At 33.6% G+C, this 25,100-nt stretch overlaps 1 protein-coding gene across 1 annotated transcript in view; it reads left to right on the forward strand.

Annotated features, from left to right (window-relative positions):
- The first annotated feature begins 3,537 nt into the window (after positions 1–3,537).
- The window catches only part of LOC130053656 (uncharacterized), a 231,689-nt gene continuing 210,126 nt past the window's right edge, over positions 3,538–25,100 (forward strand). The window contains exon 1 of the mRNA XM_056161035.1: positions 3,538–3,650. The gene's annotated coding sequence lies outside the window, so the exon portion shown is untranslated. The remainder of the gene's footprint in view (positions 3,651–25,100) is intronic.

Consider the following 25,100-nt stretch of genomic DNA (forward strand, 5'->3'; position numbering starts at 1 on the left):
TGCATTTGTCCGTGTCCTTTTCCAATATGTGTCACAACGGGTTTTTTGACATATTTAACTGTCCACTAGCCTAAGGCATAAAACTCCGGTCCGGTGCAAAATAAATTAAGATATTTCAAAGTGTTTGATGAAATAGGTGTGTAGAAGTATCTTCCTTACAATCAATCAACGATGAAGTGTCAGAATCTTCGAAATTATGACCAAAATTTCCACAAATAAAGCAATGATCTCCAAAAGTTTTGCAAAAATTACAAGTCAGACGATTCCAGCATTTATCGTATACCTTTTGCGACTCTTTTTTAAAGAGTTACACGGATAATCCACATTTCGATTTCAACACGAAAGAAGTGTACTTATTAAATGTGTTCCGCCTTTCCGAACTCTTAGAATGATAATACATTTTCTTCATGACTATTATAAAAAATGTTTAGAAATCACTAAAAAAAGAAAAACGGTTTTACAACCAAATTAATTTTGTTCAAATAAGTGAGAATATGGCTACTATTTATGGCAATTTTCAGCTACGTATCATTATTTGCAAAGCTCCATAATGAAAGTTTTAAGATATCCTAAGTATCTAAAAAGTATGGAAATACAACCAATTAAAATAGCTGTCTACCTTACGCGATACAGGTGCTCACAGTTTACTAAAATGAACATCTCAAATGGTTAGTCATGTTTGTCGCACCTCCCTTTAAATGCGTCGAACATGATATAGCATCCAACAGTCACAAATGATACATAAGACTGTATATTTCACCATATCAATATGTTTTAATTCATAAAGGTGATATTAACTAATTCAATTTATCACAGAAATCGGTAAATTTAGACCATTTTCTATGTAGGGAAGCTACCGAAATGCACTGTCCTCGTGTTACTATACATAGAATGAACTTGACCTATAGTTTGGTCTCACGGTTGACTCACTTTAGACCGTGCATAAAAAAAATATCATCATTGTTGAAAACTGTTGACTCCCCTTTTGGAATATTTTCTGATTGTGCATGTTTGTCTCTGAGACAAACACTTAATCATAAAAGCAATGCTGATAAATGATATGCATATATGCAAAAAATGGCAGAAAATCTGAAAATTTGAATAAAAACATGATTTCAATATTTTTTTTATTAAAAATCATGTGAACAAAAAGCTCTGGTGGATTTGAACTCGAGATCTGCGGTTCACCAGTCCAATGCTTTAACCATTGGAGTGCGATGATAAAAATGAAATCGATCGATACAAATTATTTTACAAAATATTTAGATCGCCATCTTGTGATGTAGTGGTATGAAGAGTATACATTTTAGTTTAGTGAGTTACCTTAAGTTAAACCACACGATTTTAAAATTAAAACTTAGGAATCGTAAGGTATGGATCAATATTGACATCATTTAGACATGCGAGTGTGTAAATGTTTTAAGAAAAATATAATTCACAGATAATCTGAAATATTAACTTACCAGAGCTGAAGAATTTGACTTTGTTACATATAACCGCTTAGAATATATGGTGAAAGCGAAGATAACGAACAGTGAGCAATCACATAACTCCTCTAAGCAATACAAAATAGAGAGTTGGGTAAGCACGGATCCCTGGATAAACCAGAGGTGGGATCATGAACCGGGGGCGGGGGGGGGGGGGGGGGGGGGGGGGGGTAAGCATCCCCAGGTGTCAATTTTCATTGATGTACATTTTGCAATTCTGCAGTCATGGTGGGCCTGTATTTAAGACATTGCTTCCATGAGCTGGGTTTTTGAGGTTGAACCTAAACTAAACATTCGGCATATAGCAGTGGAGGCTCTTTTTTCTCCTAATGCCTGACGCTACAAAATGTCAGTTTTCAATGTTAAATGCAAAACACTTCAAGGGTCCGTGATTAGCCGTTATTCTTTTTGCAACCTTTATAAGTTTAGCGAAATCAATTGCATTAGCCTTATTTCATTATGATATTTTCTCACAACTACAAAAACAATTTACGTGTTTAAATTGGTGCTTAATAAGTGCATCACTAATTTCTAGAATGTTAATTTGATCAACAGTTGTGAAGAATAATCGTTCGTTGATTTCCAGGGATTGTATTCACGAGTTGTTAGACCACGTGCCGATGTTATATGTTCCTGCTTTTACGCAGTTCATACAGCCATCATTGCTCCGATAATGAGTGCTAAGCATCAGTGCAAGGTGAAGATAACGAACAGTGATCAATCTCATAACTCCTACAAGCAATACAAAATAGATAGTTGAGCAAACACGGACCCCTGGACACACCAGAGGTGGGATCAGGTGCCTAGGAGGAGTAAGCATCCCCTGTTGACCGGTCACACCCGCCGTGAGCCCCATATCCTGATCAGGTAAACGGAGTTATCCGCAGTCAAAATCAGTGTGCCAAGAACGGCTTAACAATCGGTATGAAACACGTCAGACAGCATTTGACCCAATGTGAGGTTGTATTGACTAACTAGATCGATATAACGACCATAGAATTTGCGAAATGCTGACTTCAATCGAGACTGTTGAAATCCCTGTACCATCAACTTGTTTGTCAGTAGCTTACCTCAATCGGTCTAAATTTAAGATACTTCATCTACAGCTATAGATGTCTCACTATCATTAAGAAATATTTAAAGGGAAACATAGTTTTACATTATGACCCCTGGGTCGAGGCCTCTGCTCGTAGATTGTTAGTCCCCAAGGGTCTCTACAGCCCAGTAGCTAAGTACTTCGTTATTAGCTTGAAAATACGGATGTATATTTAATTGCTGTTATAAAATTTAGAAATTCATTTCAAAATTAAGGATATTCTCCCTCATGCATAGCTCTTATCCTTGGACGAATTTGGCTCCACTTGTTTGGCACGCTGTTCTTGGCTATATTTAGATCTAAAACTTCATAGTTATTTCGGATTTCAAACATTTCGGTTGAGCTTCACTGAAGAGACATTATTTGTCGAAATGCGCATCTGGTGCATCAAAATTGGTACCGTATAAGTTTTACATTATGACCCCTGGGTCGAGGCCTCTGCTGGTGGACTGTTTGTCCCCGAGGGTCTCTACAGCCCAGTAGCTAAGTACTTCGTTACTAGCTTGAACATACGGATGTATATTTAATTGCTGTTATAAAATTTAGAAATTCATTTCAAAATTAAGGATTATCTCCCTCATGCATAGCTCTTATCCTTGAACGAATTTGGCTTCACTTGTTTGGCACGCTGTTTTTGGCTATATTTAGATCTAAAACTTCACAGTTATTTCGGATTTCAAACATTTCGGTTGAGCATCACTGAAGAGACATTATTTGTCGAAATGCGCATCTGGTGCATCAAAATTGGTACCATATAAGTTTTACATAGTAAACAATTTATTTCAACAATTTCAATATTTGAATGTAAAGATAGGCGGAGAATGGTATGTAACGTGAAAGATGAATTGTTTACATCTGTAACTATAAAACGGAGTATTTCAAACATTTGAAATCTGCCACTCGTTTTATTACAGTAGATTAGAAATAACTAGGGTGTGTAAATAAGATATGGGCAGTTCATATTGATAACGCTTGAATATCAAATCACGCGGACTCCCCATGGTAGTCCAACATGAAGTCGGAAAGAGGCGTATAAAAGGAATGAAGACGTCATGTAAAGCAGTATAGTAAGTACAGCAATTCAAACACAATTTTACACTTTAAGTTATGCTTTTGAAACCACAGTTTTATAATTTCTACAGGTAATGACATGTGCTGCACCTTTTTCTCTTTCCCGAAGTATACATCGTTAACAGAACATGTCATTATATGATTACGCTTTTCATTAATGTACCATTTAAAAAACCAAAAACTGTTATATAACCGTAGAAGAATTCAATATACCGATGCTACACATGACCTCCATCATCGATATTAGGGGACCTGTTGCAATTGGTTGTCATCCGTCGTCATCCGCCGTCCGTCGTGCGTCGTGTGTTAATAATTGTTCATTTTTTTAACTTCTTCTTATTAACTACAAATTCAATTCTTTTCAAATTTGGTATAAAGCATCATTAGGACAAGGGGTGGGAGTTTTGGTATCGGGGTGGGGGGGGTTGGGGGGGTGGGGGTGGGGGCGAAATGCTCAGTTATTAAATGTATGAACAATAGGCATGTTTTAACTTTTTCTTGATAAAAATCATTCCAATTATTTTCAAATTTAATATGATACATATTTGGAGTGAGGGGAACATGCATGGTAAATTACAGGCTTCCTACACCACTTGAACAGGGCAAAAATGCCCAAAATTGACAATTTAAAAAAAATTCTTCTGAAGAACAACACACGTGTAAGTAGAACTAAATGCATAGTAATGGAGAGCAGGAAGGCCTCTACCAAAATTGTAAATTTGATATTCCCCGGTATAGAGGTTCTGACTCCCTGGGAGCGGGGACAATCTTCTTATATAGTGTGTATGTGTACAACACTTAACATTTTCTTTAATGCTTTTGATACTGGATTGAAACTAAATGAATAGAGCAAGTAGTCTTTTACCAAAATTGTATATTTGAGATTCCCCAGAGTAAGGGTTCTGACCTCAGGGTTGGGCCAAATTTAGTATATATTATTTATTTGAACATTTGCTGATATTGTATACAATCTAAATGCATACTTGGGAATTGGAGAAAAGGATTACAAAAAATGGTGAATTTCACAACCTAGAACTTTAGGATGAGTCCAACTTAGTCTGAGCTTTTTATGTGTTAATATTATTTAAAGACTTTCGTTAGTGTGTGCACTTTTGAGGGCAGTGTACATATATCAACTGTATAATCATAGTAACATTGACTAAAGTTTAAGCTCAAGGAATATAATTGGTAAACGATTTTGTTTGATGGTATCTTCTTACAACCTCTGTGATTGATTTCCCTCTAATTCTTACCATTTGTACGGCATGGATTGTTTAGCACAATCATGAATTAGCAATTACTCTTTACATCCATGGTGGATATGTAATTTAAATGACAGTGGCCAAGACTTAGTCAAATGTAGTCACTTTACACAGGCATGATGTATTAAAGTATAAATTATATAGGAATATTGAAGATACTTTGGATAACGCGTTTAATGTTGCCAGCTAGAATTGACGTTTCTCTCTTGCTCAGTTGAAACCCGTCAGCTTCGAGAAAAAAAGTGTCAGGATATCTATGTAATAACATGTTGCTGGGGTCTTCAAGAACAGATGAATTGCAATCAACAATTGTTTGTTTGATAAGAACATTGATTAATTGAGCTTTGGTGTACAAATCGTTGTTCTTGAGTCTTGGAGTAGTGAGGGATATGATAACAATGGTGGTAGGCCATTTCTAGAGAATGTGACCACACACTATATTGTATAATTTGTTGACGCTTCCGCTTCCAAGAACTGAATATCGTTTGTTAGAGCATGAAGGACAACTGCATCCAGTTCAACTTAGTGTGTGTCTTTCGTTATGTATCCCAGAGTTTCATCAAGTGTATAACACAATACGGATGCATATTTGATTGCTGTGATAAAATTCAGGAATTCATTTCCAATAAAGGAGTATCTCCTTCATGCATAGCTCTTATCTTTAGACGAGTTTGACTTCAGTTTTTGGCACTCTGTTTCTCCCTAAAATAGCTCTTACAAGTTTATTGTTATTTCGTATTTCAAACATTTCGGTTGAGCATCACTGAAGAGACACTTTCGAAATGCGCATCTGGTGCATCAAAATTAGCACCGTATAAGTTTTACAGTACTTTGGAAACTGCAGCTGCCCGAGTCAAGTGTGATTCGTTAATGCCCCTTACATTGGATGTACCAATAATCAAAACATTCGGAGTTTTACATTTCTGTTGGCTGGTATGACCCGTTTTATTACTACCTGCAGTACTGGACTTTAATTGATCCTGTGGTTGTGACTTTAGGTTCAAAATTTCCCCTTTATATCTGTCGACTTTATTCAGATAATTTAGACACAGTGGCTGTCAAATGCTAAATCTCATCACCTTTCTCCTTCAATTGTTTTAACAAAAATTCTAATGATGGATACCATGTTTTTCATCTGTGTTCTGAGATCATTATTCATTGTTTGCTCGTGTTTCAAAGCATTTTCAAATATTTTCTCCAACTTTAGTTCGTCTTGAATACACTTTACTGAATTACGCAGGGAGTCAATTTCACTTGACGTTTTTTTTTTCCAGCCATCTTTAGAGGCATGTCTAGTTTTTTTTTAAAGAATCTTAATGCCCAAATCACCAACTACTTTGATGATATGTTTAGTGTCGATGTACAATGTAGTTTTGAGATACATTCCGTGAGCCCTTTCTCCTGTCTTGACAGTTTGTCGTCAGATGCGTGATCTATAAGTTGTTTAGCTACTGTCTCTTCAGTATGTAGTCGTTTATAACTACTGCTGTTTTGTGGAGTTGAAGTTTCAGAGGATTTAGTGCTAACCGTATTGATCGATTTATTGTTATTTTTAAATTCGTCTATTTTATTTACAACTTGTTTGGGTGGTGTGAAATCATTTTCATAGAATTTGTCTTTGTTGTTGCCCTGTACGTGAAAAGTGCCAATTCAAATAAAAAAATGTGATGTTGTATAGAACAGAGAATGTATCATGGCTCGATACTTCAATAACAATGGCTGTGTCATTTCCTTCTCGTCTTTGTATTACTGATTTTTCCTCATAAAAATCATGAAAACCCTGATCCATAGAAATATTCTCTCAGCTTCGCTCTAAATGCGATCATTCTAGCGGGTTTTATTTTTGTGGTAGAGGTATGCATTAAATTCTTTATAAAGAGCTTGTCGTACCTTGGCACCCGTTGGAGGCTTCAGTTTTTACGAGATGCAATCAGGTTGGACTTACTTGTAAGATTCCACTAAGGAAAGATTGGCTGCCGACATTTAATCAATCGGAAATGGCACAATGCGTTACAATCATCGATATCGTGATTTCTGTTAGGCGTTAATGTTTTTTCGCCATTACAATGCGGACCCCTAACCATACATTTTATATGAAAATGCCAGTCTATGTAATATATATGAACATTTTTCTTTTCTATTTTTTGTAGGCGAAGTACATATCACACCAAAAGAATATATTGACAAGGACGTATTATTTAGAAACGTAACGGGGTATAATATAATGATATCATCATTTGAAAAAAAAGTTTAAATAAGTCAACCAGAATTAGAACACGCGACTTGAATTACAGAACGCATAATTAACTAAAATGACCACTGTGGTAATCATCAGAGTAACTACAAAGTCTTGTTAGCTGTCACATTATAAAGCACAGTACACGTATACAATATTACCATACTTTCTCATTGAATTGACATTGAATACATAGGTTAAAATGAAGAAAAAGATGTTTTCGGTGTCTCCTTGTGCCTAGAGACAATACCCAGTAACCCTGCACATTTAACCCCGGGGTACTAGATATTGCACATTTATTTCATTATTTTTTCTCCAGCTGAAAACCTGTACTAGTTTGTCAAAAGCTCTTGACCAGCCACCCCCAAATGAATTTGCCTGATCTTCCAAATCCTAATTCCCTTGGGGGGAGGTGTGAGGACGTCTTCCATGATAAAAATAATGTTTTCTCCAATCTTTATTTTCCTAATGACGTAGATGGTCGTTAGGGTTTTTATTTCACTAAAGAATTCCATCAACATGTTTCAATATTACATTTGTCTCATTTCTTTTACAACCAACGTAGTGGGATCACCCAATATATCTATATAGCAAAAATGACAATTGTCAAAGAAAATGTGGAACAGGCTTTATTCACTCGAAAACACTCTGTACCTTCCTGACATTGTTTATAAAACTTTAAATATGTGAGTATGTAATTGTATTTGCTGATAAGTATTCAGTATATATATCATTATTTTTTATTGAAATCATTAATAAATTCCCCTTTTATGTTTTGTATTTCCTCCCTTCTTATGATGAAATGATTTCGATCATATGTGTATTAATTCACTTTTTTGCTGGAATAATTGAACTCTTCCATTTCGAATAGAAAATATAACATTTCATCAAAAGTATGGATCGTTGGACCAAAATGAAATTATTGTGAAGTAAGTTTTCAAAATAATATTAAAAACACCTACTTTTCTTTCCACTTACCGTTCACTAATTCCGGTAAGCATGGTACCCCATAATGGGGTGAACTTTTTAATGCTTGAAATCCATGAAACATATATACAATTTTGTCCGATTTTCTGGCGTGTACTTATTACGAATTGTTTTGTTTTTCAATGCATATAAACTTGTTGTTGTCATTCGTTTTTCGGTCAAACTTTAGTTTTCTAGGACTATCCATTTGATTTTGGTTGATGAAGGTTATTGTTATGAATGTACAACCATGATATATTTTGAGGTAGTGGGTTATGTAATACAGAAATCGAAAATACATGAGAAGTATTCTCATTTGTTTCAATATCGCTGTAACAAATTAGGTTACTAACTAAAACCAGGTCTCGGTCCCAGTCTTCGGTTTCGGGCCCGTGATTAAAACCCGGGCTTCGGTCCCGGTCCCAGATTTTTTTAATTCGATAAAAACATAATGCATCAGAATATTTTAGCCCCAATATTTCGTTAAGTTAGATATGACATATCATGCCTGCATTCTGATAGTTGATTGATAATACTGTTGTCGTCTTTCGTAAAATAATATGTGAAAACTCCGGGACCGGTTGAATATACTTTTTTATCAAAAAATATAAGAGTGTTATATTCAATGACATTCCTTTGTATGTACATGTACGACGCCGTATCCGTGCCAATTCAACCTAGCACAAAAAATAAAATTAAATCGTTTCTACGATTTATTAAATTTATTAAAGATTTATTAAATCGTAGAAACGATTTAAATAGTCGTTTCTACGATTTAGAAAGTCGTTTCTACGATTTAGAAAATCGAAGAAACGATTTAAAAGGTCGTTTCTACGATTTAGAAAGTCGTTTCTACGATTTAGAATTAAAAAGTTGTTTCTACGATTTAAAAAGTAGTTTCTCTATTTAGAACATTGTTTCTACGATTTATTAAATCGTGGGGACGATTTTAAAAAGTCGTTTCTACGATTTAGAAAATCGTTTCTATGCCTTATTAAATCGTATAGAAACGATTTAAAAAGTCGTGTTTACGATTTAGAAAGTAGTCTCTCGATTTAGAACATCGTTTGAATTATTTATTAAATCGCAGAAAGATTTAAAAAGTCGTTTCTACGATTTTGAAAGTCGTTTCTACGATTTATTAAATCGTTTAAACAATTACAAAAGTTTCTACGATTAAAAAAGTCGTTTTTACGATTTAGAAAATCGTTTCTACGATTCATTAAATCGTAGAAACGATTTAAAAAGTCGTGTTTATGATTTAGAAAGTAGTTTCTCGATCTAGAACATCGTTACTACGGTTTATTAAATCTACGATTTAGAAAGTCGTTTCTACGATTTAGAAAGTCGTTTCTACGATTTAAAAAGTATTTTCTACGATTCAGAAAGTCGTTTCTACGATTTAGAAAATCGTTTCTACGATTTAGAAAATCGTATAGAAACGATTAAAAAGTCGTTTCTACGATTTTTATGTCTCGGGTGACATATTGCAATTGGTCGTCGTCCGTCATCGTGCGTTAACAATTGAACATTTTTAATTTCTTCCTGAGCTTCTTTGGGACAATGTGTGAATTAAAGAAGGGGCATAATGTTCATTTAGACTTGTTTATATATGTGAATATGTACGTATGAGTTATGATATATTAAAATCTCTGTCCTAAGTAATTAATGAGACCTATGTACCTTTTGTTTTACTTTTGATAATGATCATTCTTGTTGAAAATGTATGATATGTTTACGTTTGTAAAGAATAATGAAGTTCTAGCGAGCCGCTATCCTACCGATAACAGATGAGTTTCTTATTTTTTCGTAATCAGCATTTGATTAATTTATATTTGGACGAACGAAGTAAGGGAGAATGTAATACTGTATATCACGTCCAGCTCATCCATCCTCTTCCATCTGTGTTTAGCTCAGCTCAGTTTGAAATATTTTCATTAACTTCATAGTATCTTAGCAAGCAATTAACAATTACCCTCGGACTCTTGTTTGATTTTCCAGCTTCCAGCCATATCACGTGGCGTGAAAAACCGTCATGAATTGCTATACCAAATGGTTTCAACTTGTCATTTCCATCAATATGCCAAATATAATTTGAACCTTTAATGCTGTACACTCTTCACTTTAATATGTCCTTTTTCGTATATGCATGGATGTCTTCTGGGTCTTGTATCAGTGGCAGATTTAAGGGGGTGGGCGCAGCCGGGACCCTCTACAATTTTAAAATTTAGGGTAAATCGTGGTCTCTTGTTTAGAAAAATGTAAACGATAGAAGAAGCATTAATTTCTTCCACTCTCGAAGATATAAATGACAAAATCTTTTTTATTGAATTAATTTTATTGGGAGAACTTACATTTTTTTTCCAAAATCCTTTAAAATTTGCATCATTTTATTAATTTCACCTTATCTAAAATGATAGAAAATAGTAAAAATGACTACGCAGGAGACATATATCAAGTCCTATAAAATCTATGAGGTTCCAGGGGCTTCCCTTGGCCCCCACCCTGGACCCACTGGGGACCCCAAGGCGGCCCCCAGACTCATGAAGTTGCGTCCTCTAACCGCAATTCATGTACCAGCCCCTTTGTATGAAAAAAAAAGCAATCTAATAGCCTTTTGGGAAACCCTGTTACCAGCTTTCCAGTAAATCCATCTGTACCTATGAAGTTGGTCACAATACTCTAAAGTTTCCCCAATGAAAAGGGTAACATCGCAATAATATCAATTAGATCTGTATTTCCATTGGGAAAGGCCCAAAGTTGCAGAAATCCTTTCAATATTGTTTTCATTAATAATAATGCGGTACTAATGAGCTAAAGCAACAGCTATTTCGGAACAACACAGTCTCTTCTCAAAATATCGTTTAACTACATGTAATTGCTTTCGCTTTTCCATTATCATCGAGGTCAAATCGATTTAAATTGTTTTTACGATAATGCAATAGGCCCAAATACCTTATCGGTAACTTAAGTACTAGTTAAAAGTATCACTTTTGTCTCAAGGGCTATAAAATATACAAATGATTTCCTGTTCTGAATATCTAAGCTCAATTCAAATAATCAGCAACAGTATTTTATCAAACAACATGCGTTCTTTTAAAATCTTCAATGCCCTCATAAGTGCATATACAGATGAAAGGCTTTACATAATATGATATATTTCAATATTAAACGATATGACTAATTTGGACCCATACTAGAGTCAAAACCCTGGGGTTGCAAATTTAACCTTATTTTGTACATCCTTTTTCTGTTATTCTTAAACATGCATTTGGATTTTATATTGTATCACCAAACTTAAAGAAGTCTTTCAAATCTTTAAGACAATAATCATTATAATAATTTTGTCACCATCCTGAAACCAAACCCTTACCCCCTGGAATAATGAAATTTACAATTTCTGTAAAGAACTTCCTACTCCTTTTAGATATCCATTTAGTTTTAATTTAGTATCAATAGCACTACAGAAGATGTTATATAAATGTTTACACATAAATGCTATATACCAAGTTTTGCTTCACCCTGGGGTCAAATCCCTTACATAAGGGATCAAGAAAATTGCGATTTTGTTAGGCTTTCCTGATCCACATCACTTTGCATTTAGTTTTCGTACATATATGTGGTGTTAGAGAAGACGAATTTTGAAAATTATTCAATTATGTGGCAGTTTTTGCCCTGCCCTTAAGGCTCGAGGGCTGTAGGGGTTTTGGAATTTACAATCTATGTCCCCTTTGTCCCAAAGATGCTTCATACCCAATTTGAAAGGAATTGGAATGACCATACCTATCAAGAAGTTAAAAATGTTCAATTGTTAACGCACGATGACAAACAACAAACATTTGCAATGTCACCCGAGACTTAAAAATCGTAGAAACGACTTTTTAAATCGAAACGATTGTCTAAATCGTAGAAACTACTTTCTAAATCGTAGAAATGACCTTTTAAATCGTTTCTACGATTTAATAAATCGTAGTCCGTGAACGATTTATTTTTTTTTTTCTTCTAGGTTGAATTGGCACGAATACGCCGTCGTACACATGCATGTTTCTGATTCATTTTATGTTTGTGTTTTATTCAATTTTCCTTTTTATCTCAAAATCAAACTCAACTACGTGATTTTTTTCCCCTCCCAAATGAAAGTGTTACATTACATTTTCATAAAAAGATAAGGATATAGAAGAGAAAAATATATATGTACTTATCCTGGTGTATTTGTTTGTAATTTACTGCTGGATGTAGTTTTTATAAAATTAATTCTTTTTTTATCATTTAGGTTAAAATTGACAAAATTTGCAAATTCAATAATGGTGTATTCCGAACCGGGTCTCAGTAAGGCGTATATATATATATATATATATATATATATATATATATATATATATATATATACGCCTTACCTCTCTTTCTCTCTCTCTCTCTCTCTCTTTCTCTCTCTCTCTCTCTCTCTCTCTCTCTCTCTCTCTCTCTCTCTCTCTCTCTCTCTCTCTCTCTCATGTATCGTGAGAATAACATCAATTTGTTAAACTATGATGTTATATTAGTTGTTTTCATCAGGGAAGAAAAGCCTCTATGTAAATATTAGAATAATATAACGCAGAGTACACGTGCAAAATATGAGTACAGAATGAACGATGTATTAAGTACTTTAGAAATTATGTTCATTAGTGAAATGGGGAAAAAAAATATTGTCCTGCCATTTTATTATAATTTTTGAAACATGATGAATAATTGTTGTTGATAGCGAAAAAAAATAATGTGCACTCTTGTCAACAACCCCCGCCCCTTTCCAGAAAGATTCTGAATACAAGAATGATCTTTTGAAAATCAAATGTTATACCCCAGTAATCGGATATTCGGGGCGCATTTATATAGTTTTTGGTCCATCCGTCTGTTTGTCACTAAAAACTTGAACCTTCGGCATAACTTTCGAGTGCATGTTGATAGGGTTTTCATATTCCACATGTGTATTCCTTGTGACAAGACCTTTCCTTACATGCAATTCTTCATCTTTCAAAGACCTACTTTTGAAATTTTTTAACCTTAGCCATAACTTTTGAATGGTTTGTAAAAACACGCGAAGGTATAAAATGCTTCAGGCAGGCATACTTTTCTTGAAGCGCTAACAGTAGGCCTATTTGTATTTTCAAAACTGTAATTTATTTTTAAATGAATTTATATGTATGTCTTGCATATTTATAAATGTAGATTTCAGTGTTTGTAAATTTGTCAGTTTATGTCAAATTTATGCACTTTGAAATATAAGATATGTTGAAAATAGGAAACAAACTGTTTTTGTGCAGCATGATTAATACATTTATTTTTGTACATATATACGTGTATAACTATTCACAATAAATATAGTTACCACAAAATATTACAGTAAAAACATACCATAGATTATTTGAATATCATCTAAAGTCAGAGGGTAATTTCTGTATAAGTATACATAATCTGACATTTTTGGTGAGCATGTGTTCTATGTATGACACACTTTTATAGATACTATAACTATATTATTAGGTGTTTTTTTAAAGCATTGTATCTAAAAGAACCACAAGTGAAAAAAGAAAACCAAGTATCAACTGAGAAATGAAGAAATATTTTATAGTTATTATTCAATGGTTATATACAAATATATGTAAAATATATACCCATATAAAGAGATCGGGTTCGGAATACAAACATGAATCTTTGAAAACTGATTTTGACAAGAATAGAAGAAATAAAATAAATGAACAAATAAACTAACTATAAATTACAAACAAATACACCAGGATAAGTACATATATATTATTTCCCTTCTACATCCTTATCTTCTAAAACAAAGGTAGTGTAACGCGATCATTTGGGACAAAATGTCACGTACATGTAGTTCAGTTCGATTCTGACATAGATATCAAGAATATTGGGATAGAAAACCTACACACACAATAAATCAGAAATATTTGTATACAAAGGGATGTCATTGAGTATCACGTCCTTATCTTTTTATGAAAAGGTAGATTATTGAAAGCGGCTATTGGGGGAAAATGTTGAGACCGGAACCGGCTTTTAGCATTGTTTTTATTTCTCGGTTCCCAACGGTCCTGGGTTTTTCACATATTATTTTACGAAAGAAGAAAACAATATGATCAATTTATTATCAGAATGCAGGCATGAGATGCCATACCTAAATTATTGAGAAACGGGGCTTAAATATCCTAATATATTCTGTTTTGTATCGAATAAAAGTATCTGGGATCGGGACCGAAGACCGGGACCGAGACCGGGTTTTAGTCAGTATCACACATTGGGTATAAACGATGTTAGAAAAGATGGTTGTAATTGGTCATTGCATTAACATGATATATTGTGGGAAGCTAACACTTAAGATTTTAGCTAGTTTAAATGATATCCAGTATGTTAAAACTCTTCCGCGGTTGTTCTGCTTCGACGATTTCTGTTTTGACAAATATGGTGTTATGTTTGGATTTTCTAACTACATGTACTTTAAAATGTGTAATATGATCAACAGATATGTCAGAACGATATAAATTTCGCCGTCAACAGATATACCTTATATATGATCCGGGCACGTTGTGGCGTCCTCTGTAAAATGGATGTGATGTATATACAGATTGGTTACTGAGAACCGTGGATAAAATTGTATTTTGTGAAGTCATCACTAGCAATACATTTATTTATATTCAACTTGTAATTCAGATTTACCTTCGGTCAAGACAGCTTTTATTAAATCTATGTACAAATGAATACAACATATTTAAGTCAAGAAACGAAGATATGGAAAAAAGATCATAAGTAATAATTGAAACGAGATTATTTTGGATACGATGTTTACATGTAACTGTATATTTAAAATATTTCTATAGAAATAAATGCATGTAATATAGATTTATCGAACACGTATTCGAACAGCTATGAGTTTCAGAAGCATTCAATGTACATGTAAAATGATCAGATGCTGTATCTGATCATTTTACATGATGGGATTTTTACAGTCATGATACTTTTACATTTTACAGTCACTATACAGTAGGGATATACAAAATATTGAATACTTCTTGAATTATTTAACAAAGAATTTTACGTTAAAGTCTATGGGAAGAACACGTTTTACTAAAACGTTTTAAAAAAATCATGTTTTCATACAAATCGCTTGGTAAAAAGTGAAATAAATGTTCTATTCATTAAAATATGAAATGAAATTTATCATTTTAAAGGAAGTGAACTAGAAAACATGTATTGCATAGAAGGTGAGGATTTCATCTCTTCGTGTTTGCCCAACTCTCTATTTTTTATTGCTGATAGGAGTTATGAGATTGATCACTGTTCGTGATCTTCACATTTCATAAAAATATAAAAGACCACCTGAAACTAAATAGTGTGACCTGAAACTAATTTGATTGTTTCTATTACGAGATTGTATCAATTTAACACTCTAAATGAAAGGCGTATGGAGGTCACCCATTATTTATGTGCTCTGACATAGATGATACACATTTATGTTGGTGACTGAGTCATTGGTACAGGAGATATTTGAATTTATTGATAAGGATTTTGGTGAAAAAATGGTATCAACTCTGATAACAATACAATAAGAAGCAGAAGAAAAAAAACACCCATAAACGATATGTCCAGCTTCTCCAACTTATAGACGTACTCAAAAGCATTGCATATTTCAATATTGAAACTCAAATTTATGAGATTTTAAAACACAAAATAATATGCTTATTCAGAATGTGTATCTGAGTATGGGGTTTCAAGAAATCGTAATTACAGTGTTGCTTACGAAATTGTCCCTCATTGTTTGTCACAACAAATGAGGGTAAAATTACTCCTATTTTCCCCAAGAGGCTGATCTCGTCTGACCCACTTTGATAAACTGTCTGTAGGCCAAATATCTTGATTGCATTTCTGCAACACAGTTGTTTCTGTCTTCTATTATACGTATTTGTAATAGGAAATGCTAGCATACAGTTGTCTGTTATGTTTAGATGTTACTACACATTAATACATAATGCATTTTTCAATTTTGCATATTTCGTACCTGTTATATAGGTCAGCTGGGGCTCTTAGACTCAGTTCTCGTCTCTTGATACATCAATGCAAGCTTATCAGATGTCACTCCATCTGATATATATTGTTAAACGTTCGAATGACAGGCTGTCTAGCATTGATCACCATACAGTTAAAATTCGGGGATGTTAACTTAAAATTGAGTCATTAAGCGTTGTAAACAAACAAATGAAAAAATCAAATTCAAAAATGGCAAGTCAAATAATGTCAATCACCCTTTAAGGGGCATTTTGTTTTTAGAAAATTGAATTCGTCTTATTTTACCAAGATTGGATATGTCTTTCAAAACGTTTCAAGTGCAAAATGTATCTTTTTAATATCGTGGGATAAACAACGGCATGTAATTGAGCGGAACATCCAGTGACTGTTTCTATTTTGGGATTCCCATATCTAGACAGAGAGCAATGCATCATTACAAGTGACTGAGAGTCAGCTTAATATTTAAAGAGAAAGACATTGTCACCTGCTACAGACGGCCAAAACTGAATATAAATTATGAAGGACTGCTAAGAGATTCTTTGAAGAAGTCAATTGTAATATCCAGCCAAGCTAAGCTTATTTACAAGCAAGCCCGCGCTACGATTAATATGTTTTGATAACGTTTGATGCGTACTAGCTCACAATGAAAACATTATACCATTCACGTAATACGTAATGATAATTGATGATAAACATAAAAACAACAAACAATGATTGCTTACCTTGACAGTTTTGAATCTTCTTATCTCCTGTCACTGAAGTTATACTACTTTTCAAACGATCACTTGATGTCAATTAGTAAATCACGCAAAAAAGAGAATTCACGATATTTACTTTCTCGAAATTTTGCTACAGAGAATATACTATGTCAATCAATATATATATATATATATATATATATATATATATATATATATATATTTGAATGCTTATTTAAAAGAACAAAGTTTACAAAATACCAATATATTCAATCTTCTCCATATATCCACTCGCCATTCGTTAATTATTATTGGAAAACGTAAGGTAAACATTGATTCTAACTACGAATAACTATGTTTACCTCATCGAAATGTATTGCACACGGCGCGTGAGATCTGTTGACAGGGGATACTTACTCCTTCTACAACCTCTACCACGTCTAGTATATCCAAGGATCCTTGTTTGCCCAACTCTTTATAGGAGTTATGAGATTGGTCACTGTTCAATATTCTCGTCTTTTCGCTTAGCACAGTCAATGCTCTGTAATAAAGGCAGGAAGAAATTTTATTATTTTTTGTAAGATTAAATATTCTAGCAAAGCATATCCCCTTTCATAAAAAGTATCAATTTAGAATTTCGCACTGCAGAAATAAAATATACATGGTCGCTATAAGTCTTTCGAGCGAGCTGCATGCCTTAAAAAGATTGCGGTTATTCGTCCCTGGATCCTTTTATGATATACAGAAACATTAAAGATCCTTTCTGCGAAATAACAAGGATAAACTAGAAACAGTATTGTATCACACAGAGATATAGAAATATTACATTAGAATGTATTGACCAAGAATGAGAAAATAATTTGTACGAATGGATGTATGCAATATCATTAAATGTCTATCTAAATATGTTAAAACGGGGACCTCCTGCCTTATCGAGGTAGAGTTATTGATGCGTATCATATAGAATTATAAGAAATGATTTAATGACTATGTGAAAGCAGTGTCATAAATGCAAAAAAAAAGTACGCACATTTTTACATGACTACAGTTTTCTCAAATTAAATTGAAACATTGAATACTCAAAGGGAAACTCCTTAAAAACCGCTCTAAAATCGATTATTTTGGATGAATGATTGAATAAGTCAAATAGTACTGATTTATTTTCACCTACACATGTATCATACTAATTGTGTCCATTTATTCCAACTCAATATGGGATCCCAAATTAATACCATCGCTTCTAAAAATCTGAGTGTAATCTTCAGGTTTTCTATCCAGGTATGTCGTACAACCTGTTTGGTCACGTGGTGGATTCCTGTCCTCTCAATCAGACAGAGTTTACTGCAGCCGCGACCAGACTGAACTGTACCGTGGATACGAATGGACGGAATCAGTATACATGTGTTCCTAAGTTTGATTTGACGGCGATAATAGAATTTTGCTATAATTATACTGTAGCATTATACACAAAAGGTTAGTACAAAATCAAAAGCAAAGACAACATTGATATTTTTCTATTTATTACTATAATGTAAAGTGGTATGTTACGTTTATGATTGCGATATTCAGATGCATGTATCTTAATGATGTCGGAGAACTGACAAAATATGTTCTGTTTATACACATATTGATGTTAAATATTGACGTTGTTTTGAAAACCGTACTACTGTTCCACCATCATATTCACTTGTACATCAATCTACGTTAATATACTGTCCTTTCTTTTAACCAGGCACTTGTCTAGGGGAAATAAAGAATGGACGCCTGGACACAATCAACTGTAGTCAGTTCACGGAGGGTTGTCCAAGTGACAATTACCAAGGAAATGAACTGTATAGATGTTAGTACATTAAGTAACGATTGCCTAATAAAAGATACAGACACAATACAACCAATATAAATGTTCATCAAACTCATACCCTCACATATATTCATGTTCTCCTTTAGTTCCGGCTTGCTTCAAAATCAATACAGAACAGCGATGTTTCTATGCAGACCCCTCTTGTCCGAACGAGTAAGTACATGTAATCAGTTATGTAGGGCGTACATTACGCCAAATTAGCGAACGTTCAAGTGATTGTAGCAACCTCAATAATTGAAAATACTTATGTTGTTACGTTTGTATATAAGTACATGTAAAACTTATAGAGTAACAGTTACGTTTGTATATAAGTACATGCAATTATGTGTTTCTGTCATTCCTTTGATTGCAAGACGTCTTCAAGTATACAGTTAGAGTCCATCCATCATAAAAACATGTTCATTCTGCGTTTTATTTCTACATCCCGTTTCAAACTGAAAACACACGGATTAAATCAATGTCCTACATGCCCGGGCAAAATTGCAACTTGTGATGATCTCACTGTATGATTTAGTATTTAATTTGATAATCAGATGGGGGCACGCAACACACCTGTATGTTTTCAAAAATTTGTCTCGGAAGTTAATGTACCCATGTGATCAGGGAAAATATTTGCATTGCATTGTGATAAACATGATTTTTTTATTTTATATCTCTATATGCGTTTCAAATGAATTCATGTTTTTTTTCTGGTTTTTTTTTTTTTTTTTTTTTGCATGAATTTCCGTATAAGTTCAAATGCTCCACATGTGATCCTTGCATGATATATGTGTAAATATAATTTCTGTTCATAATATTTGCATAAGTGGATTTTTGTCAGTCATTGAAACCTAGTGTTAAGGCACCTCGTCTCATATTTAGGAGGCAATCTTCAGTTGTCAATCCCGGTGCTGTAGAAATTAATCATTCGTCAAGCGCCAGATATTAGAAGTGGAATCCACAGGTCTTTAGGATCTGCTCCGGGTATTCATGTACCAGTTTACGTCAAAGAACAAGAGCCACGAATACACAAATATGGCCCTGTAATTTTGAGTGAAATAAAGTTTGTTCGTTCCAAATTCCAATCATGATATGGAATAGCTTAGACCTTCTTCTTTATATACCCAATGTGGTTTTTTTTTTCGTGAAAATTCATGTGTATAGAAATTATAACATGCAGAACCCATAACAGTTGTGTTATTTTTGCAAAAAGGAAAATTCTCAACAATTTGCACCAAAAATTAAAATAACCCCCGGGCCTGGATGCAGAAAATATTAATCAATTGTAAACTATTATATTACATACCACATAGAAGTAAAAGATTATTGATTGAAGTGGTGATTATGCACAGTAATAGGCCAATAGATCTCGTCCGTAGGTCAACTGTTGGATCCATCGTGTTTTCGTGTACATCCCGTGAGCAGGAGTTTGATACCCCCCCCCCCCCCCCGCATGAAAACTATCACCCTGTGCAATCAATAAAAAAGCTAAGTATAGAGGTACTGAATTAATATTACTTAAAAACCGTTGAATGATTGAATATAATTAAAGAGAGGAAGGGAAACAAAAAGACAGAGGATATGTACGAGTATACCATGTGTGTGTGTTTTGAAGGAAAATAGCATAGACAATTTTATATATGTACATTATTAGAATAAAATTGCACTGAATAGTCTTTTGTTTCGCTTACCAAGGAAACTTTAACGTAAAAGTACATAAAACGTTGCAAAATTGTGACGTTACGTTGCAAAATTGTGACGTCAATAAAAATCTGGCCAAAAACAATGGGTAGTTTGAACGTCAATAACTTAAAAAAAGTGAAAATACATGGGAAAAAGAATAGCATATTTGAAAAATAGATATCCTTGGCTTTTGTCCCTGAAAATAATATCAAGTTTTGACCAAGGGCCATTTTTGGCTATCCGTGACTCTGACTCTTTTATCATACAGAACATACTCAAGGTATATTGGGGGTTTCCAGATATAACTATACAGAATAATGCACCAATTATGTTTGAATTACACTGTTATATTCAATACGAACGGAAATATGTTCCACCTATACCGTCTATCTGAGCAATTTTGTATTTTGGTCATATATATATATATATATATATATATATATATATATATATATATATATCTTTCATAACTTTGAGAGTACTGACTGCAACCTTACATTGAACCAAATATCACTTATGAATAACGGAGAATGTATGTAAGTTGTATTAACTACTTGTAATTCGCCCTTGGTTAACGTCAATGTGCACTGTAGATGTGTGTATTGGGTAGTATTATTCTCGTTAAGATATTTTGCATTGAAGTATCTATAGACACGTTTAACAAAATGTCATCAGTTTCTCGTCTAATAAATGACAAATTCCAAACATGCCTTTGGTTTAAATTTACCCATTTCCCTCACATGACACTCTTATCAACTACATTGCAATTAATATAATTTTTGACATGATATTTGCTACCGTTGCAGTCCTCAAATTGATTAGTTTTATTGACATATTGACATAAAATACACTTTTCAGCACCACACGGCTGACATCTTTTTTTAAAGCATAGATCATTGCGTTTATTATGTACCGGAATGTCTTTTATTTTTTTATCTCTTTTAAAAGCCACTATGAACATATCTCTAAAAACTCATTTGAAGCGGTCAGAATATTCAAGAATTGTTCACGGTTTTTCAAAATCGTATGAATATTAGGAAGTCCTTTAGAATAGTTTACCACAACGGGAACAGGGTTACCCGGCTTCGCTTGTTTCTGTAGTTTAGAAGATTTGATCGGTCGAGTTTATCTACTTTCATAATTTGTTATTCTGCATCACTATCTAAATAACCGGGGTTTCATTTTTTTCTTTTCGTTGAATTTGATATTTTTCTTCTGTGGAACAAATTCTAAGCGCACGGAGCCCAAGTCTAAAGGGAGCATATATAAAGGAAATATACATATATAGTGTTAAAGGACTGAACGCATGATTCTAACCCTTTTCTTTTCAGTTTTACAGCAAAATTAATTGTCTTCATACAAATCACTTTAATGACATATTTTGCGTAGTTTTCGAGTTTGAATCGATGAAATTCAAATATTGCGATATGCATTTTTGTTGTTGTTGTTGCTATTTTTAGCGCCATTATGTGTGACGTCATACATGCATGCGCCCCTGAGTCTGAAAACATTTATCAGCCATTTCATAAACATACTAGATTTAATCCCCCCCCCCCAAAAAAAAATTATCACGTTAACGGTTTGTAATTTACATGACATTAAGGTCGGTTTGTTTTTGTCGTTTAAGTGTGTACTAGTTGTCGGTAAAGTGAATTTAGATAGAGCTTATTTTTCATTTTTCGAAGGAAGGTGTGAGAAAAAAGACGTGGGTATGTTTTTTTTGTCGAAACAAATAGTTTACCTTAAGAAATAAACACCCAGTTACCTTTGTCCGTGTTCTTTTTCAAAAACCGCTTAGACAGAGACCCAGATAAACTGCGAGAAAATATATATATCGAAGTTTATTACTGCTCTTCAAGTTCAATACATAATCGGATTAATTGTCCTTGACCTTGTAACAACAGATATGTAACTTGTGATCCCAGTTTCTACCAAATGATAAATTTACAAAAAAATAAAAATAAAGACACATAATAATTGAACTTTTGGTAATAAATAGCAAACTATTTTATTTCCTAATTTTAAATCAAATTACAAAATTATGCCTCATTTTTTGTTTGTAAAATCGGGTGCATCAGTATAAGACTGCACTTACACATCCTAACAACGCGTAGAACATCTTTGAAAATAATCATAAGATTGTTATTTTATTACAATAAATTAATGTTATTTCTTTTTTTGATTTGACTATCTTTATTCATATGTGATTGTTTGGTGTGGTTTTATTTTTGTCGAAATGCATCCGTGAAGTAGCTAGGTCTAATTATCAACGATGTAACGTATTATGATTTGTAATCCAAAAAATAATTATAATTGCAACGTTTATTTTAGGACAAACAACTCCAATTACAAATGTATATAAAGAAATGGCATTACCAAATAGTGTGTAATCAGCGAGCCATATAACATTATTTACTCGCAATATTGTCGATTTCATACCCGTTCCTCCGTTGGGTATTTACATCGCTATTTGTATGTACTGGTGGCTAAACATCATTTTATTAGTTTTTAAAAATATATTGCACTACATCCACAATCAGTTGATAGAAGAAGGGCACATGTGACGCCACTGTACCACTTGACAACCTAAGTAATCAAAGAAACTTTTTTGAAATCATGGCTTATATTTTAATCCGTATTGTGGGTTATTATCGCAATATTTCGGTGAATAAGCTATCAGAATTGTTTATTATAAGCATAAGAAAGACACAGTGCATATAATTCTGTATACTTTGGAAACATGCGATGTGTCCTTTAATAACTGTTATCGGGATTTAAAATGAAAGATCGTCAGAAAATATTGTATATTTCCTTCCTTTCAATATCCCATAAATGCTGTTAACTTTTTAATCTCGAAGTATGTTCCAATCTCCACTGGTCTTGCCCGGTCCTAAACTGAATTTTTCCTAGAAAAGAGATCACCATAGTTGACATTTCCGAAGTTATTAATTATCCTGTGTCAAATGATGCGAATCTTAGAATTGTGTGACTTAATGAATATCCTGTGAGTTTTGAAAAGCTGATATATTAGAATTATAAATTCCAAGACGAGATGAGAGATATATGCTGCTAACTCATTATAATACTATCAAAGCAACTCTACTTTAGATTCATCAGGTCTAACGCGTTTCATGCCGATTTTTAGACCGTTCTAGGTACACTGATTTTGACTATGGATAGCTCTATTTACTTGATCAATATACAGTGAAACTTCTCCAAACCGGCCCCTCAGAAAACCAGTTCTCCCTGAATATCGCCCAATTTTCAAAGTCCCGGTAGAAACTTTAACATTTCCTTACAAAGAAAGTCTCACAAAACCGGCCACCCCTGAAAACCGGACATCGACCACTTTTTAAAGTACAGTTGTTAACAAACATGTGTAAATTACCCTTATAATACCGGCCACTATTTGAAGACTAGAAAATTTTGGCCAGAGGGGTGGTTAAGACTGGCCAGGTGTGAAAAATGAATGACCTAATGGCCAGGTGGGAAATTATCGACCGGAGGTGTGAAAAACACAAGTGGCCTCTATAAGTTCTATAGTTTACCTGTGCTGTCCAGGGTGTTAATTGGTGCTTGGCTAATCCAAGTGACCCTTTCAAATTTCTGTAGGAAATGTTATAAACAGATATGCACATATTGAATGAATACAATCAATACGCCATATTGTTGCACCATGGATATAAGCGGAAGTTCATAAACAACAAACCCATGACTGTTAATGATAATTTTCAATAGATAAATGATTTTTGGGGGCTTTCAATAGACTTAAAATTCCTAAGAAACATCTAAATTAAAATTATATATTTACTGTTGCACTTTTCAAAAATGTCAAAACAAATTTGTTAACGATATAAGCAATGGACGTAAACATAGTTTTTATAGGTAAGAGGACTTCCAATGATAGGCCTCTGTGTTTTCTTTATGTATCCTGTTATAAATTTTTAGTTAAAATTAGATGATTGCAGCAAGGCTCTTTCTTGTAATAATTACCTGTAGGTATAAGCGGACTAGTTTGATCTCCACCGATAATTGATCAAAGATCCCCATATCAAAGTGAGCAGTACTTACTCTGTACCTACTCTGTGTATTAATTGCAGCAATCAAATGGCTATGTGTTTGTTTTGTTTATTAAAACATAAGCCGAAATTCTACATAAATGCTGCTATTCTACAAAATTCTATACATATATCAAATGCAGTTTTATTTAAACTGACTGTTTTCCATTATCTATGCATGTCAATGTAAAAATGTTTATTCATGTTTAATTAGTTTTAGTGCTATAAATTGAAAATAAACATGATAGTAAATTATTTCGTTTTATTTCCAATAGTGAAATAATAATCCTTGAACACCATATTATATGGTTTGTGGTATGTCAATGAAATATTTAATAAAAATTGAGCTGAAATGTCTCTAACTGCTAAATTCTCGGTATACCGGCCACCCCTCTCAACCGGCCGTTTTTTCCGGTCCGACAGCTGGCCGGTTTAGAGAAGTTTCACTGTATAGGGTTCATGGCAGGTGTGACCGGTCGACATGGGATATTTACTCCTCCTAGGCACGTAATTCCACCTCTGATCTATCGAAGGACACGTGTTTACCCAACTCTCTATTTCTTAATGCTTGTAGGAGTTCTTTATTTTCACCTTTCATCTGTTTTCTTTATCAAGTGTAGGTCAAGAGAATGACATGCACACATTATA

Source organism: Ostrea edulis, chromosome 3, assembly GCF_947568905.1.
Source record: "Ostrea edulis chromosome 3, xbOstEdul1.1, whole genome shotgun sequence".
Lineage (NCBI taxonomy): Eukaryota > Metazoa > Mollusca > Bivalvia > Ostreida > Ostreidae > Ostrea > Ostrea edulis.